The following is a 16,642-nucleotide window of genomic DNA, read 5'->3' on the forward strand; positions in this document are numbered from 1 at the left end:
ACATCAAAAGTGCTTTGCATTGACATATATGTGATTCATAATGAACCACATCTTTTTCTTACAGCAAAATCCCCAATGTTAAGGCGAGACACTACAGGTGAATAGGGATTTTTTTTTTAATTACAAGATATCACTGTGAAACTTCTCCAGTTTATTACTGGAATAAACATAAGAAAAAAATGTATTACAAGTTTTGTGTAAATTGATGTTTTAATATGCAAATGAGGCCTTATATCCTTAAATATACGCTCATTTGCATACTTTTCCAAAAACAAAATCTGGAAATTGGAATGGACCATGTTTAAAATTCTTGGTTCTATTTGTTGACATGTTAGATGAGAGGGCTTTTACAGAGGGGATTCTGGATATCTTATTTTGTGCTTTAGTAAATTAGAGAATACTGACAATAGCCTTAAAAAATCAATTTTCGCCATGTTTTTTGGAGTTAAAGGACCTATAACTCAGGATAGGAATGATATATCAACAAATCCCTCTGTAAAAGCCTTCAGAATATATTTCAGTATAAGACTGCAAAAGTTGGTGCTTGTAGGTGCTACTGAAGTGGATATATCTGACTCTGAGTGTGAGAAAAAAATCATTTTGAGAAAACGGCCTTTAAAGTTTTATACTGTATAACTGCATACATTTCTATAAAACCCCCAACCTACAAACAAAATATATATTCAGTTAATTAATATCAGTAGTGTATAATATTTAAAAAACGTGTAAATTGATAAATGAATAAATTATTAATAGCAATAGCTATTAGAGAACTACCTTAACAAACACCAGTCACTAAAACTGCAGACAAACTGTCCCTGTTTGTTGTATTGGTCCATCTATAACTATTTGAATCTAATTCTGACGGGGTTTCGTCGTCTAATCTGTTGTTGTTTACTTTCTTTTTACTAGCTCTTGCTACTAGGTCTTTTCTGTGAGCGTTTATGAGCCGATTTCAGCTTGTCTGCACTTTCTCTGAGGCAGAGAATACACAAGCAATCGGCAGCGCGTGATAAATTCACATCGACCAATCAGATGTGGTTTTCGGCTGCAAACTTTCGCGGTTGGTCAGTTCAACAAAGGAAATTGCCATATTTGGATTAGTCAGCGCTGTGTGTGAGACTGAGAGCTTTACAATGATACCACCAAGCATGACATGTTTCTGTGAATGGAGACGGCACGAGAGATCGCGCTAGAATAACTTTTGATGATTTCGGGTAGAAATCTAAAGGCGCACGGTGACAAAATATAATGAAATAACCACCTTAATGTGTAATGTTGACATTTTTTTTATTTTGACATGAAAGCTTACATGTTAAGGGAGCAAACTGGCCCAAAATCTCAAAATTGACCACTGCATGAAAAAACGATGTTTTCACCTGCCGTGTCTCGTCTTAAATTAACACTGCTCTGTGTTTACAGGGGAACCACCATCAGAGTGTTAAAAGTAACACTGAAGCAGAGTTAATTAGATAATTGAGTGATGATTGAGCATTATTGAAGACACCAGATCATAAAGAAGGAAAGGAGAAACACAAGAATATGTATGAATATATTAAGTAGTCATCATTATGGTGATCACTGTTTGATTTAGTTGGGCAGTTGATTTTGCTGCTGAAACTGTGTTTGTTATGGCAAGAAAAGAGAGATGTGTGATTTGTAACAACAATAAGTTTTGGGGAATAATTAATTCAAATGGTATGAATATTCATGAGTTTATGAATATTATTAGCTTGTTGTACAGAAAAATTAACGTATAACGGAACCTTTAATCATTTAAAAGTAACCTTTATCCAAATTGATTTCTTCATCAATTATCAATCTTACAAACCTTAAGAAACATTGATCTGTTTGATCAGGACAAATAATATCTCTTATGTTTGCACAATTTGTATTACTGAAGTAGTAATACATGAAAATCAAGCTTAAATGGGTAGCTTAGATCTTACGCTTCAGTGACTTCGAGATTTGTGAGCAAAACAATAAGGATTCAGTTTAATGCAATTATTGAGTTTTAATAAAACACTATAGAATACAAAGCTACGAATCACACGGGGGTAAATATGCATATATATAGGAGAAACAAAACGATATGGTACAAACAAGGAACAATCACACGTAACGAATAAAATCAAAGGGAAAAGAATGATGGACAGAGAGAATCCACGAGGGAGAGAGAGATGAGAGAGATGAGATGGAGAGAGAGAGAGAGAGAGAGAGAGAGAGAGAGAGAGAGAGAGAGAGAGAGAGAGAGAGAGAGAGAGAGAGAGAGACAGACAGACAGTTCAATCACTTCACCAAAACCCTTCAGACATTTATGATTTCGTGAATCAGGATTAATTAAGACAACCTCGTACAAGCAGTTAAAGGTGAAATATAATACTTGCATTAGGCTCTCTCGTGTACGTGTCTGAGTTCGAATCGTCGTGGAAGTTTCGCTAAGGAGGTGAGTCCGGAGAATTTCTGTGAAGTTCAGGAAAGTCGCTCCAGAAGTTGCAGGTCCGTCTCTCTCTTTTGGCTTGGTGCCAAAGGGGTCCTTCTCTCAAGGGGAGGTCAAAGGCCAGGATGGTCTTCTCCTCGTAGTGGCAGAGCGCAAGGAGTTAATGATAACTTCTGCATTTATAGATGGACTGGCCGAGCCCGACTTATGGAGAGATCCAATCACGTCCGTGGAGAGATCTTCTCGAGAAGGCGCGAGTGTTCCATTGTTCTCTGAACCCCCCTCCTCTGAGTTAATCAATAGGGTGGAAATTCTAAAGCCTCTTTTCTTTAGAAAGCTGGTATTTCTGAAATTATGCATCAAAATCTGATTTTTGAACCAAATTTGGCCTAGTCATAATTTCGCGATAACAGAGATACTAAGAACGGTCATTCTGTGATTTGCGCGTCCAGATATACAAGATTATCACAGTTACTGGCATACAGGTTTTGATTGGCAACAGTATACATCCTAGTTATTCTAATACATTGTATAAGGACATGAAATCAACGGATTATATATATTTGAACATTATTAAAACAGTTCTTTAAGTCCCATGTTTTAAGTAACACGTGTTGTGCAAGAATTGTCTTCTTTCAGCGCTCTCCGTGTATGTGTGTTTGCGTGTTCGAACTTCACGTGGTCAACCGCGTGTGTGTGTGTGTGCGCTGAAGTCAGCAAAAGAGTTCTGTGTCTATTGTATTGTTAGCCTGTTGCACACAGGATATGTGTGTTCGTTTGACGAGTCACAAGACTTCCCTGAGGCTGTGAGGTCAAACTATTCAACTCTTGAGCCGTTCATTAACTCTAGATAGCCATTCACATAACGAACCTCTGTTTGGTATGATCTGATCAACCGAGTCATGAGATAATGATGATGAGTCCAAGATTTAGACTTCCTGCCAGCTGCCAATGCTGTTACAGTCCCCCTTTTTGTCGGATGATGTCCGATGGACATTATCGGACAACCCCTCATCACAGTGATCGGATGGCAGGTGAATCGGGACGGTTGGAGAGTAGCTGTTCGTTATGGCTGAGGAGCCAGCTCGATGAGGTTCGCATCTGCTTCTGGCATGGTACCCTCCCTCCGGGGTTTCCATCGGAGACCTCCAGACACGGCTGTCGTGAGTTTGGCTGTAGAGGTTTTCATCTCGTTGAACTTCCTGTACAGGAGAAAGGCTATGCCCAGGGTTAGGGTATTGCCGATGATCATGGAGATACACAGCGCAGTGTCGGCGGCGGTCCAGGTTTGGACAACAGGTGAGGTATTCAGGATAGGCAATCGAGACAATGCTTGGAGGGCTGTGTCGAGGGGAACAATGTCAATGAGCTGAGGCCCCCCTTTTTCAATCCACCGTTCTAGTTCTGGAGCTAGGGTGAAGTTGTGGTCCTTGAAAAAGGCTGGGATTTCTAGCTCTGACCGATACTCTTCACTTGGGAGATGGTACAAAGCCAAATCGTCCAGGTGGAGGATGGCCCCTCGTGGTACTTGGATCCACATGCTCTGGTCCAACAAGTTGATGCGGGTGGCGGTGTCATGCTGGTCGTAGATCAGCATAGCGGTACGCACCGGAGTGTTGACGAGCCACCTGTCACCTACGATCTCTGCCTGTGTCTCGGTGACTTGGGTACGAGGCGTGGCATCGGTAGGGCAGCGGGTGTTGCTGATCATCGGTTGTAGTCCGCAGATTCCTTCGGTGTTGTCTCTGAGGAAGGGCTTGCTAGGGCAGAGGTAGTGAATGTCTTTAGTCAGGGTACACATGTGCAGGTTTGGGGCTAAGTACAGCTGTGTATCGCTGTCGTGGTAGGCGACCACCTCAGGAGTGCGCACCTTAAGGTGTGTGTTACCCTTCCAAAAGCCCACATTGACAATGTCTTTGAGTCGGTAGATTCGGCTCGACTCGATGATGGGTAAGTTAAGAAGGAAACCCATCTCCTTCTGTTCGGGGTCCACATAAAGGGGAATGGCGCTACCCAGAGAGTAGGCCAGGTGTACCTGCAGAGGGTCGGCGGGTGTGTTGATAGCAGACGCCAGCACACTTTGCACCAGGCTTAAGGGTATGAGGTATGGTGGTATTCTACCCATGGCTAAGCTATCGATGGAGGAGCTTATTTCCCGTAGCATGTCAGTCATTAAGGCTGTGACCAGCTGCGTTTGAGCAAAGTCATTCTGGAAGACTGTAAACAGCTGTTTCATGGAGTTCACGGTCTGGTTCAACAGGACACTGTGGGTGTTCAGAATTACCACCGTTCCTCTTAATGTCTGGCCGACGGTTTGTAAAGCTGCACTCTGTGTGGTGAGTTGCTCTTTTAGCTGTGGGAGTTCCGTCTGAATTTCAGCCACATGCCGTCTTATCGTGGCTATGTTTACTGCGTTGACACTGGACATGCCAATGTTAAACAGAGTTCCAACGGCGGCGGCGGCTCCGAGCAACGCTCCCAGGAACCGTTTGGAGCGGCGGTTGTGTCCGCCTAACTCCGCTTGGGTGACTGTCATCTTCTCCAGTTGGTTGAGCATGTGCTTGACATCGGCCTCGGCATGGAGGAGAGAGTCTTCTGTCCACCGGGCACCGGCCCAGCTGTACTGGGCTACTGCTTTGGGGTAGTGTGCTCTGTAGACGTTGCGAGGGTCGAGTCGAACGTACACTTTCTGGGTGTGCGTCCGGCAATTGGTGATCAGGAGCCCCGGTTGTTCTCTCAATACAATGCCCGAGGCGGGGCCTGGTGTGATGAGGTCGGGTGGCGGCTGGCCTCTGGTTGACAGGAGGCACAGGAGGATGATCCACAGCCGCATCCTATTACAGGCAGGAGAGTGAGAGAGGTAGGGAGGAGCAGGGGAGAGAGAAAAGGAACAGGTCAGCAAGGTTTGTCCCGGGTTGGATGGGACAGTCTTTTCGCTTCGGTGACGGCGGTTGAGTTCTAGCTTGCATTGGCCCCTCCCTGTCTTTCTATGCTAGTGGCCCCATGTCTCTTAATCTGGTTCCGGTGGACCCATTTGAGAACTGGTTCTCTGGATCCCCGGTTTAACTGGATTTGGTACGCTACTGGGGAGAGTTTGTTCATAATCTCATGGGGTCCCGTCCAGTGAGGCAGAAATTTCTTCGACAGCCGCCGGGGGCCTGTCAAAGGTGGCGGGTTGAAGCTGTAATACAAGACCTTGTCGCCCACATCCAGTTCCTGGTGTGATGCTTTCCGGTCGTAATATGCTTTCTGACCTTCAGCGCTTTTCTGCAGGTGTTGCTGGGCAAACGCGAAGGTTGCTTTTAAGTGTCTATGGAGCTCCTCGAGGTACTGGAATGTGGTGTACGCGGTGACAAGATTGGAGTCTCCGGGTTGGTACAGCAAGTGAAGTGGCAGAGTCATCTGCCGCCCAGTCATGAGCTCGAAGGGGGACACCCTTGTCGATTCCTGCGGGGTAGCTCTGAGAGCCATCAGAACGAGGGGGAGTTTCATATCCCAGTCTTTCTGGTTAGCAGACACATACTTTTTCAACATGGCGACCACCGTTCGGTTCGATCTCTCGACCTGGCCGGACGAGATTGGATGGTGGCTGATGTGAAGTCTAGCCCGTACCCCTAGGCATTTCCAGATCTGTTGCATGATCTCGGCCGTGAAATGGGTGCCTCTGTCTGAGTTGACTTTCAGTGGCAATCCAAACCGGGAGAAGATGTGGTTCATCAGGAGGTATGCTGTGGTTTGGGCGGTGTCATTGGGTGCTGGCAGGCACTCTACCCATTTGGTAAACTGGCACACCACCGTGAGGAAGTACTTGTTGCCTCTTGCGGACCTGGGCAGGGGTCCCACCCAGTCGATTTGTAGGTCTGACCACGGGAACGTGATCCCTCTGCGTTGCAGTGGGGCTCTGTGGTTCGGGTTTGCTGGTTGGAACTGGCAGCAAACCAGGCATTCTCTGACATACTCTGCCACATCTTGTTGCATCCCGGGCCAATATGCCACCTGTTTCAGTGTGTCATACGTGGCTCTGGTGCCGTGGTGTCCAGCACATGGTGTGTCGTGGGCATACATTAGCATGACCCCCCTTAGCGACCGTGGCACCACAAGCCGTGGCGTTGTGCTGTCATCGGGCGCAAACCACAGAATGTTGTCCTGTATACGCAACATGTGTCTGGAGTTATGTAGATGTTTGAGGCTTGAGTCATCAGTGAGCTCAGAGTCAGTGATAGGGTGGCAGGAGGGGTCAGAGAGGTGGTCAAGAATTGTCTTTATTGCAGTGTCAGAGGCTTGCATATCCGCGATGTCGTTGTTGGAAATCTGTGGAGTTAGCGATAGCGGCTGCGAGGCGGGCATTGTAGCCGGTGCCGGTCGCTTGCTGCGGGTTAGCACTGCAACGTTGGGGCTGGATGTGGGGTTTGGGGGTACCCACATGTCGCCGTGTAGTGCGCCCGTCTTGGCGAGGGCGTCTGTTTGGTCATTCAAGTCTTTGTCGAGACCTGGTAGCTTCGAGTGTGCTTTTACCTTCTTCCAGTACACTGTCAGGTCATGTGTTCTTGTGATGTTGTCACATTCCTGGAACAGGTGCTGGTGTTTGACTGGCTTGTTGCTAGCGGTCTTGAAACCATTCTGTTTCCAGCTTGGAAGGTGGCACACGAAACTGAGTCTGGCATAGTTAGAGTCTGAGCAGATGAGCAGTTCTCTGATGTCATTGGCTGATGCGATCTGTAGGGCTATGAGAATAGCTGCTATCTCTGCATATTGCGATGACTGGGGGCCCAACTTGAAGTGTTGTGGTGGGCACGGCTGATCGTTCACCCACAGCACTCCTGCACCTGCCTTTAGGACGCCGTCGTGGTTGTAGGAGCACCCATCGACGTAGGCCGTGGGCATGCCCTGGCACGCATTCGGTTCAAAGTATCTGTGACAGGTCAGTTGTTGTTGTTGGGGTTCTTGTGCATCCGCTGCAGCAGCAGGCGTGTTATCAGAGCAGTTTTGGCATGCAGCCAGGCCATTGCCCAGTGCAGACTTGTGATTTTGTGCGTACCGTGCCTCAACATTGCGTCCCTGGAGGGCCATTAACCACGTGGCTATACGTGAATTAGTGACAACGCCATCTCGGATGCGTTGGCTGTTGAGGAACATTACGGGCTGGTGGCAAGTCTCAATGATAACTTTCTGTGCCCCAATGTAGTTGGAAAATCGCTGAATGGCCCACACCGTGCAGAACAGAGCTTTTTCACAGTCAGAGAACTTGCACTCTGGTGGGAGAAGCGTTTTGCTGGCATATGCGACCACCTTTTTGTCTTGGTCATGTCGTTGATATAGGCCAGCACTGAGACATTGGTCTGAAAACCCGGCTTCCAGGTAGAATTCCTTCTGTGGATCGGGGTAGGCAAGGCATGGAGCTGTGCATAAATGTCTTTTAAGTGCCGTCATGGCGTATTCTTGAGCGTCTGACCAGACGAAAGGACAGTCTTTCTTCAGCAGGGCTGTTAGAGGTCTAGCAATGTCTGAGTAGTTTTCGATGAACTGTCGGGAGTAATTGCATACCCCTAGAAAACTGCGCAGCTCAGAGACGTTTGTAGGAGGCTTGATGTTTTGAATGGCATGAATACGGTTTGATTGAGGTTCAATGCCTTGGGATCCGATGAGCAGGCCCACGTAGTTGACCTTGGTCCGGCACCACTGTCCTTTGTGGAGGGCGATCTTGGCACCGGCTGCGGACAGTTGGTTCAAAACATAGTCTATTTCATTCAGGTGGTCGGCCACCGTTGTGCTCTTCATGAGAACATCGTCTACATAGATCAGGTTGCCTCTTACTCTGGCGTCTGGGCAGGCTTTGTTCAGAAAGATGTTGAACTCAGCTGGTGAGTTGGCATAGCCGAACGGACACCTGTTGAAGGTGTATTGTCGGTTGCCGAATGTGAATGCTAGCTTGTGTTGGTCTTCTGGGTGCACCGGAATGGTCCAGAATCCAGAGGCCACATCAAGTGTAGAGAAGATTGTGGCTCCCCTGATTCGGGGTATTTCTTGTTCTAGTTGGGTCATAGGCCATCTTGACAACGGTACCTGTTGATTCAATTTCCGATAGTCGACCGTTGGTCTCCAGGCTCCGCTGGGTTTCAGCACAGGCCACAAGGGGCTTGAAAAGGTACTGTTGCAAGGACGGATGACACCTTTTTCAAGCATGGATTCGATGATCTCCTGCACTGGTTCGTGTGAGGCGATGGGAATCTTGTATTGCTTGACAAAAGTGGGAGGCGCATCAGGGTGCGTTGGGATGCGCACCGTGTGGAGGTTGGTGAGACCGCAGTCTAAAGAGTCTTTGGCAAAGGATTCTTTGAACTTGTAAAGGACTTGTTTGAGTCTTTGACGGTCTGTCTCGCTCTGGAGCGCGTCAGCGTCTCGTAGAATTTGCTGCACTTGAGACTCAAAACCTGGGTACGGTTCCTTCGTATGTGTGTCATCAGTCAGGTTGGTCTTGGGAGGTGTGGCAGGGTCATCAGTCTCACCGACAGGCTGGTGGGAGACTGTGTATACTGCGAGGTGACTGTCCTCCGTCAGCTCCGTTCGGCACACCTGGTCTTTGGTCATTGGCATGACAGACGTGATGGCAATGAATTTGAAGGGTGCGGTGAACAGTGTGTTATCTGTGCTCCCTTCGGGTATCAGTGCAGGTGGAATGGGCCCAATGATGGGTAGTACAAGTTCAAAGTCATGAAAGTCATGGCTCACTAGCCATCCCAGCCGGTAGGCCTTGGGAATGTTGATGTCAGTTGCTGTGCAGTTGTTGAAGAGGATGTAGACTACACGAGATGACACTTCAGTGAGGGGTGTGGCTTCAAGTGTGAGTCTGAGTTCCACACATTCAGGTGAGGGTTGGAAGAAGCCCAGCGTGTGGTTTAAGGTTTGACCACATCGCATGTTGAGCCGAACAGCGACCCCTTTGGTGTATGCTGGTACCACCGTTCCCTGTTCGTTGACTAGGGTGCAAACCTCAGGGATGGTCTGTCCTGACATGAGGTTGTCATGGCTGATGGAAACATGTGGCTGTAAAGTCAATGGGGCCCATACCACTTCGTTAAACGTGTCCACATGAGCCCGGAGGCGAACCAAAATGTCTGCTCCGATGTAAACATCGTGGGGCGGGTCCGGAAGGACCAGGAAGTAATGGGTCAGGCACCGATGATTCCATGTCAAGCGCAGCGCGCAGATTCCTCTGGCGGACACCATAGAGGAGGGGTGTGAGTTCAAAGGGAAACGGGTGCGCTTGCTGGCATAAGGCGGGTCTGGTGCGTGTTCCCTGAGTGCATTGAACAGTGAGAGGCTAATGGCTGAGTTGTCTGCCCATAATGCTAGAATAGTGTTCGTTGTGGTGATATCATTCAGCTGCAGGTCAGTCATGACCTTGGGGCTGTAGGTATCAGAGTCTATGGTGAGCTGAAATGTGCAGAGTAGCGAACTTGAAGTTTGCTCTGGGTCTGAGACTGTGTTCTCACGACTGGCTGCAGGAGTTCCCGTGACCTTTGTGACTTGACAGTCTGGTTCTGTTGGGGTTGCCGTGACCTCTGTGACCTGACAGTCTTGCTCAGAAGACCTGTGTGTCTGGAGGGGAAGAGGTTCTCGCACTTGTGCCCAGAATTTCAGCTGTTTGAAGTCCAGTAAAGGTTCGAAACGGTCCAGCAGGTCTTTGCCGATGAGAAACGGATAAGTGTTCATAGGTGACACATAGACAGGATGTACAAGACTCGTAGGCCCAACTGTCAGGTGAATGGGAGCTATGGTTTTGAGCTGGATGTCGTCTTGGCTGTACGACTGCACATTCAGCTTACACGTGTGAAGGTTAAGAGTGCGATTCTGTCTCTGTGCTTCAAATTTGAGTTTGTCAAACAGTTGAACGGATATCAACGTTAGGTCGGAGCCGGTGTCAACCAGGGCTTCGAGCCTCAGTTCCTTTTCCAAGGTGATGGTTAGGTAGAGTTTTCGAGCCATACCCTTCTCGATCAGGTTCCCCAAGAGTCTGGGTGTTGGGGCCTGTGTGTTGATCGGTAGGCAGTCGGGATATGTCTCTTGTGTCTCACTGTGAGTGCAGATAACCAGGACAGCACTTTCATGTACCTTGGTGTGCGGAGTGACACTGTCTCGGTCAGGAAGTGTTGCCGTCAGCTGGAGTGAGTGGGTGTTGCTGACGTGTGGGGGTGCAACAGTTAGTTCGAGAGTCTGTGGTTGGGAAACATTGTTCTGGGTGTTAGGTTCAGTTGCAGAAAGGTCAGGAAGGTTGATTTCAGGCGTCCGGTCCAGTCATGCGGTGTCTGGTTCATCCTTCTTGTCTGTCTTGTGGGGTTTCTTTTGTAGAAACTCCTTCAGTACCTTCAGCAGTTCTGCAGCTTCGGACTCGACCGTACTTTTCTTGTTAGCCGTGGGCTCAGATCCGCGCTTACCAGCACCACGTCGAGAGTGGTCCCTCCGTCGGTTTTCTGGGCTTGGCGTTCTGGGAGAGAGGGTTCGGCTCCTTCTGGGTTGCCGGCCGGCTTCCCATGTGCCCCTCCCCTTTTGGTTGTGGAGGGGGCGAGGCCGGTCCCAGGATCCTCCAGAGCGATCGTTCTGGTACCTTGGATGGGCATTACCACGATCATGCTGCCCTCTGCTGGCTTGGAACGGTGTAGACTCTCTGTTGACAGGTCCGTAACTGTGGTTCTGTTGGGCGCCCTCTAGGGTCAGCTCTGGGCGATGCTCAGAGACAGGGCAAATGGTTGGGTGTTTTACAGTCTTTTCAGAAATAGCCTTTTGCTTGGTGTAAGCCTTGTGAGCTAAGTCTCTTAACTGTTGGGTGGACATGCTGCGTGGACAAACCAGAACTCCCAGATGGTGATTAATCGTGGGGTGAAGGTTTCGGAGGAACAGGGTTCTGAAGCTGAGGTCCTCCTCCATGCCTGGTTCGTTTCGTGCGCCGAAGTAGGTATGTCGCAGTCGATTATAAAAGTTCTGTGGGGTTTCAAGTCGACCTTGCCTGAGGTCCACAGCAGCGATGAGCCCCTGGACTGATTCTGGATCAGAGTATTCACGAATTAAAGCTCGTCGTAGCTGGCCGTAGTCCGCTTTGACAGTCTCTGGTTGGCGGTCTAGAAAGCTACGCACGTCCCGGTTAGACGTGAGTTTGAGTAGGCACAATCTGTCCCAAGTGCTCGCGTTAGCGACAGTCTGCAGGTGAAAGTCTATGTCTTGCAAATAGGCATAAACATCGTGTCCTCCTGTAGGGTCTGGGCTGAAAGTAGGGATATTTCTGGCCAGCTTGTAAAGGTCCTTATGAGCTACGTGGCTGCTGACCCTGACTTCCTGGAAGGGCGTCCCTTCCTCCGCTGCTGGCGGGGGTTCGGGGAGGCTAGCAGGTGACAGTCTGAGCAGTGGGCTGTCACCCCCCTCTTCAGCTCTTGGTTCTTGGCTAGAAGGTGCGGACCAGCTGGTCGGGGGAAACTTTGTGTGGTGCGTTCCCCCTTCCCGGTCACTTTTCAGTTTATAGGAATGTTTCAGTTCTCTGTGAACAAGGTCAAGTTCATCTTTGAGCTCATGTCTTTGCTGGACCAGCTCATTGATCTCGGCTCGGGCAGCCTGCAAGTGGTTTTCGGAGGCTTTGGCTTTAGCATCTCTGTCTTTGAGCGCAGTGTTGGCTCTCTCTAGGAGAGCTTCGCCTCGCCGGAGCTGTTCGTTGAGTTCTTCCCTGGTGTCTTTCTCCGACTGCTCTCTGTGGTCTTTGTCCAGACGCAGATCTTCCAGGGCCTTTTGAAGTCTTTTTACTTCTTTCTCTCGTTCTGTGTCCGTTTCACCCTTTTCCTCGGTCTCTAGAAGTAGCTGGTCTAGATGACGCTGGGTGAGGGCCTGGATTCTCCGGGCCTCCTCGGCTTGGAGCTTTAGTGTTGCCGCTTCCTGTTCCAGGTCGGTGTGGCTCTTTTCTCTTAGCCGTGCCTGGGCGACAAGGTTGTGGGCGAGGCTCCCGAGGATCTTGGCCAGTTCTTTGTGAGAGTAACTCTGCGTCGGGTCGTGTGCCGTCAGCTTGTCTAGCTCTGTGTCCAGTTCCTCCTGGCTCAGCAGTTGCAGATCACTGGTGTCCTCCGACGGAACAGTGCTCGTCATCGCTTCCAACCATACCGCTAGGCGATCCCAAGGGACAGCGGGACTGGATGAACGGGACATACTGGTTCACTGTGGGCGAAAGAAACACAGCACACACACACACAAAGAGGCCAATGCAAGTTTGTTCTAAGGTTTACGAGCTCTTGTACGGACTATGCCGTCGACAAGAATTTTGGCTAACCGATGTAGACAGTTAGGCAATTAGGCGGGCCAATTTTTGGATCGGCCTGAAATAGAGGCTTTGACAGGCAGTAGCCCTGTGGGTCACCTGGTGACGCCGGCTGCTTGGTTGTCACTCTATTAATTTGCTTTCCTTGGGGTCTCTTGGTGAACTGAAAGAAACAAGATTACGACAGTCCGGACAGTGAAGGTAGGAAAGAACACAGTGAAAACAAACACAAAATGAATTGGTCTGCAATAACAAGGAGAATAAGCGCGAACGCTGGGAGTGTTAGAGAAGCACTAAAGGGGTTAAGCCTGCTACCTTTCGTAAGAGTTTCCGATAGGGCCTACAGCATGTGTGACTATCGGGGTAGGAAACCTAGGAAAAGGGTGCGGCTTAGAGAGGAAAGGTGGGCCAAACGTTTAGGCTATACTCGGGGAGTATCTAATATTTGGCTTATAATGTGGATTTTATTACCTTTAGTTTATCCGGGGCGATTTGAGGTCGCTCAGGTGGAAACCAGTGGCGCAGTCGGCCTTCCGGGCGTTCCCAAACACCCAACTGCCGTGTCCTCGGTCCTTGTTACTCTGTCGCGTTACGCCCACTCAAACAGTTTAGACTTTAAACACGACCTGACAGCACCCACCTGTCAACCGCCAGCCAGCACAGCAAAGTTGGCCCGCTCCCCAGAACCCTCTTTTTCAAGAGTGGCTCCCAATAAAGCCCCGGTTTAGGTACTGGTGCCAGAAATTGCCTTGTGTGTGTCAGCTGAACTGGTTGACTGGCTTTGGAGTGTCAGATTGCTGATGTCGCCACTGCGTGCCGCAACGGCGGACAGAGGTAAAAGAAACCGAGATTCACACACAGCCGGTGCAGGTCACGTCGGTTGGACAACCTTGCTCGTGGAGACCACGTTGAGACGATTCTCAGTTCACCACAGATGCTTGTGAGCCTTACGATAAATACACAAAAGAGGGTAAACAGGCGAAATCAAAATTAATTAAGACTCTATTGTTTACCGGATCAAGTGATTTATGGTTGCAGGCGAAAAGGAAATGCAAAATCCTATATCGAGAGTGATTTAGAAAAAGGCAAAGGTTTCTATCAACTAATGATAAAACAAAAGGCAATTTTGATAATGTTGGTAACTATCAAAATGAACCTAACCCAAATGAGAGGAAGAAAATAAAAAAATAAAAATTTTAACTAATAAAAAAAATTAATAAAATTAAATTAAATAGAAAATTAAAATTAAAATTAAACAAGACAAACTTAATTCAAATTAAATTCAAAACAAGTTTAAAATTTAAATTTAAATAAGCCTGTAGGGAGAATGTAAATAAAAGAAAGCAAGTCCAAATAATATCCTATAACAATTTAATGCTAAGTTGGAGTATCATTAATAACCAAAAAAAATAATAATAATCAGCAAGGGAAACAGGAATAAGCACTTCAGACAGAATTGGAAGAAAGTGGAAAAGAGCGAGAGAGCTGTAAGCTGACTTAGCAGGGTACGGCCACACGGTGGCGTCCTTCCAAGCGGACTGTCAGTAACTTTAAGAGCCTAATTTCAATTTAAGTTAGAGGAAATTCATTTTTCCTTTTAAACCCAAATTCAAATAAGTGTTTTTAATCAGCGAGAATGAGACCTGGTTGCTGCCTAATGCTTAGTAAAATTGCATAAATGAAAACGTTCCTAACAATAATCATTAACAATTCACATGCTCGACTTAGGAAGGAAAATTAAGTCTGTCAAGACAAAATTAATAGCGGAGAGTAGAACTATCCGAAAATACCCACGAGATGGCGCAGTCGAGTCCACCCAGACTATTAGTAAACTATTAGTTAGGAGGAATGCCCACCAGATGGCGCTGTTGCGCTCGCTCGGGATAAAGTTATGAGGAAGTGTAATTCGAGAGCTGTGAGCTCGCGCCCTCGGGCGTCTAGCACGCGGAGTTGCAACACACGCTCGTGGGGTTGAAGACCAAAAATCATATAATGGCACCCAGAATTAACACACAATGACTTTTAGACCACGGCGGGCCTTTTTGTGCTATAATGGCACAAGAAACATGTGGCTACAGGAATTAACATCTGCTTTGCTTCACATTTAAAAGAACTCCAATAGACATTTATCAAACTGGCTGACGGTCCGTCAGCATTTATGAGTCATGTGTTAGGTCTGGCTTTGGATAGCTACCCCAATGCGAAACCAGGAGTTTTATCGTTTATCTTTAACGATTTAATATTATATTAGGCCTATTATTGAATAGGGGAGACTCGCCCTATTTCAATCTTCCGCTTGAAAGAAGATTTCGTCGTTCAAGTCAAGCGGGACAAAACAATATTACTCATGTACGGACTGAACAGAGATTTCTTTATCTCTGCAGGACATTTAATATTGCCAATTTAGCATCTGTTAATATGCTTTAAACTGAGCTCGGCGTCGTGCCTTAGTGAGTGAGTTTCGCTTTGCGCGATTTGTCTCACAGTTCAAAGAAACGAACGAAAACGCGCGTGCATAATATTAATACCCAAAAATTACACATGAATATGAATATTAATATTGCTCACAAAAACAAAGTTTGAAACTGCCCGAACATATCTCCACCACTGTAACAACAATAAGTTTTGGGGAATAATTAATTCAAATGGTATGAATATTCATGAGTTTATGAATATTATTAGCTTGTTGTACAGAAAAATTAACGTATAACGGAACCTTTAATCATTTAAAAGTAACCTTTATCCAAATTGATTTCTTCATCAATTATCAATCTTACAAACCTTAAGAAACATTGATCTGTTTGATCAGGACAAATAATATCTCTTATGTTTGCACAATTTGTATTACTGAAGTAGTAATACATGAAAATCAAGCTTAAATGGGTAGCTTAGATCTTACGCTTCAGTGACTTCGAGATTTGTGAGCAAAACAATAAGGATTCAGTTTAATGCAATTATTGAGTTTTAATAAAACACTATAGAATACAAAGCTACGAATCACACGGGGGTAAATATGCATATATATAGGAGAAACAAAACGATATGGTACAAACAAGGAACAATCACACGTAACGAATAAAATCAAAGGGAAAAGAATGATGGACAGAGAGAATCCACGAGGGAGAGAGAGATGAGAGAGATGAGATGGAGAGAGAGAGAGAGAGAGAGAGAGAGAGAGAGAGAGAGAGAGAGAGAGAGAGAGAGAGAGAGAGAGAGACAGACAGACAGTTCAATCACTTCACCAAAACCCTTCAGACATTTATGATTTCGTGAATCAGGATTAATTAAGACAACCTCGTACAAGCAGTTAAAGGTGAAATATAATACTTGCATTAGGCTCTCTCGTGTACGTGTCTGAGTTCGAATCGTCGTGGAAGTTTCGCTAAGGAGGTGAGTCCGGAGAATTTCTGTGAAGTTCAGGAAAGTCGCTCCAGAAGTTGCAGGTCCGTCTCTCTCTTTTGGCTTGGTGCCAAAGGGGTCCTTCTCTCAAGGGGAGGTCAAAGGCCAGGATGGTCTTCTCCTCGTAGTGGCAGAGCGCAAGGAGTTAATGATAACTTCTGCATTTATAGATGGACTGGCCGAGCCCGACTTATGGAGAGATCCAATCACGTCCGTGGAGAGATCTTCTCGAGAAGGCGCGAGTGTTCCATTGTTCTCTGAACCCCCCTCCTCTGAGTTAATCAATAGGGTGGAAATTCTAAAGCCTCTTTTCTTTAGAAAGCTGGTATTTCTGAAATTATGCATCAAAATCTGATTTTTGAACCAAATTTGGCCTAGTCATAATTTCGCGATAACAGAGATACTAAGAACGGTCATTCTGTGATTTGCGCGTCCAGATATACAAGATTATCACAGTTACTGGCATACAGGTTTTGATTGGCAACAGTATACATCCTAGTTATTCTAAT

The 16,642-nt window shown here is 46.9% G+C and overlaps 1 protein-coding gene across 1 annotated transcript in view; it reads right to left on the reverse strand.

The window, feature by feature from the left end:
- Nucleotides 1-16,642, reverse strand: part of mgat5b (alpha-1,6-mannosylglycoprotein 6-beta-N-acetylglucosaminyltransferase B) — a 121,007-nt gene that overhangs the window by 100,062 nt on the left and 4,303 nt on the right. The gene's annotated exons all lie outside the window — the stretch shown is intronic.

Source organism: Gobio gobio, assembly GCF_949357685.1.
Source record: "Gobio gobio genome assembly, chromosome: 1".
Classification (NCBI taxonomy): domain Eukaryota; kingdom Metazoa; phylum Chordata; class Actinopteri; order Cypriniformes; family Gobionidae; genus Gobio; species Gobio gobio.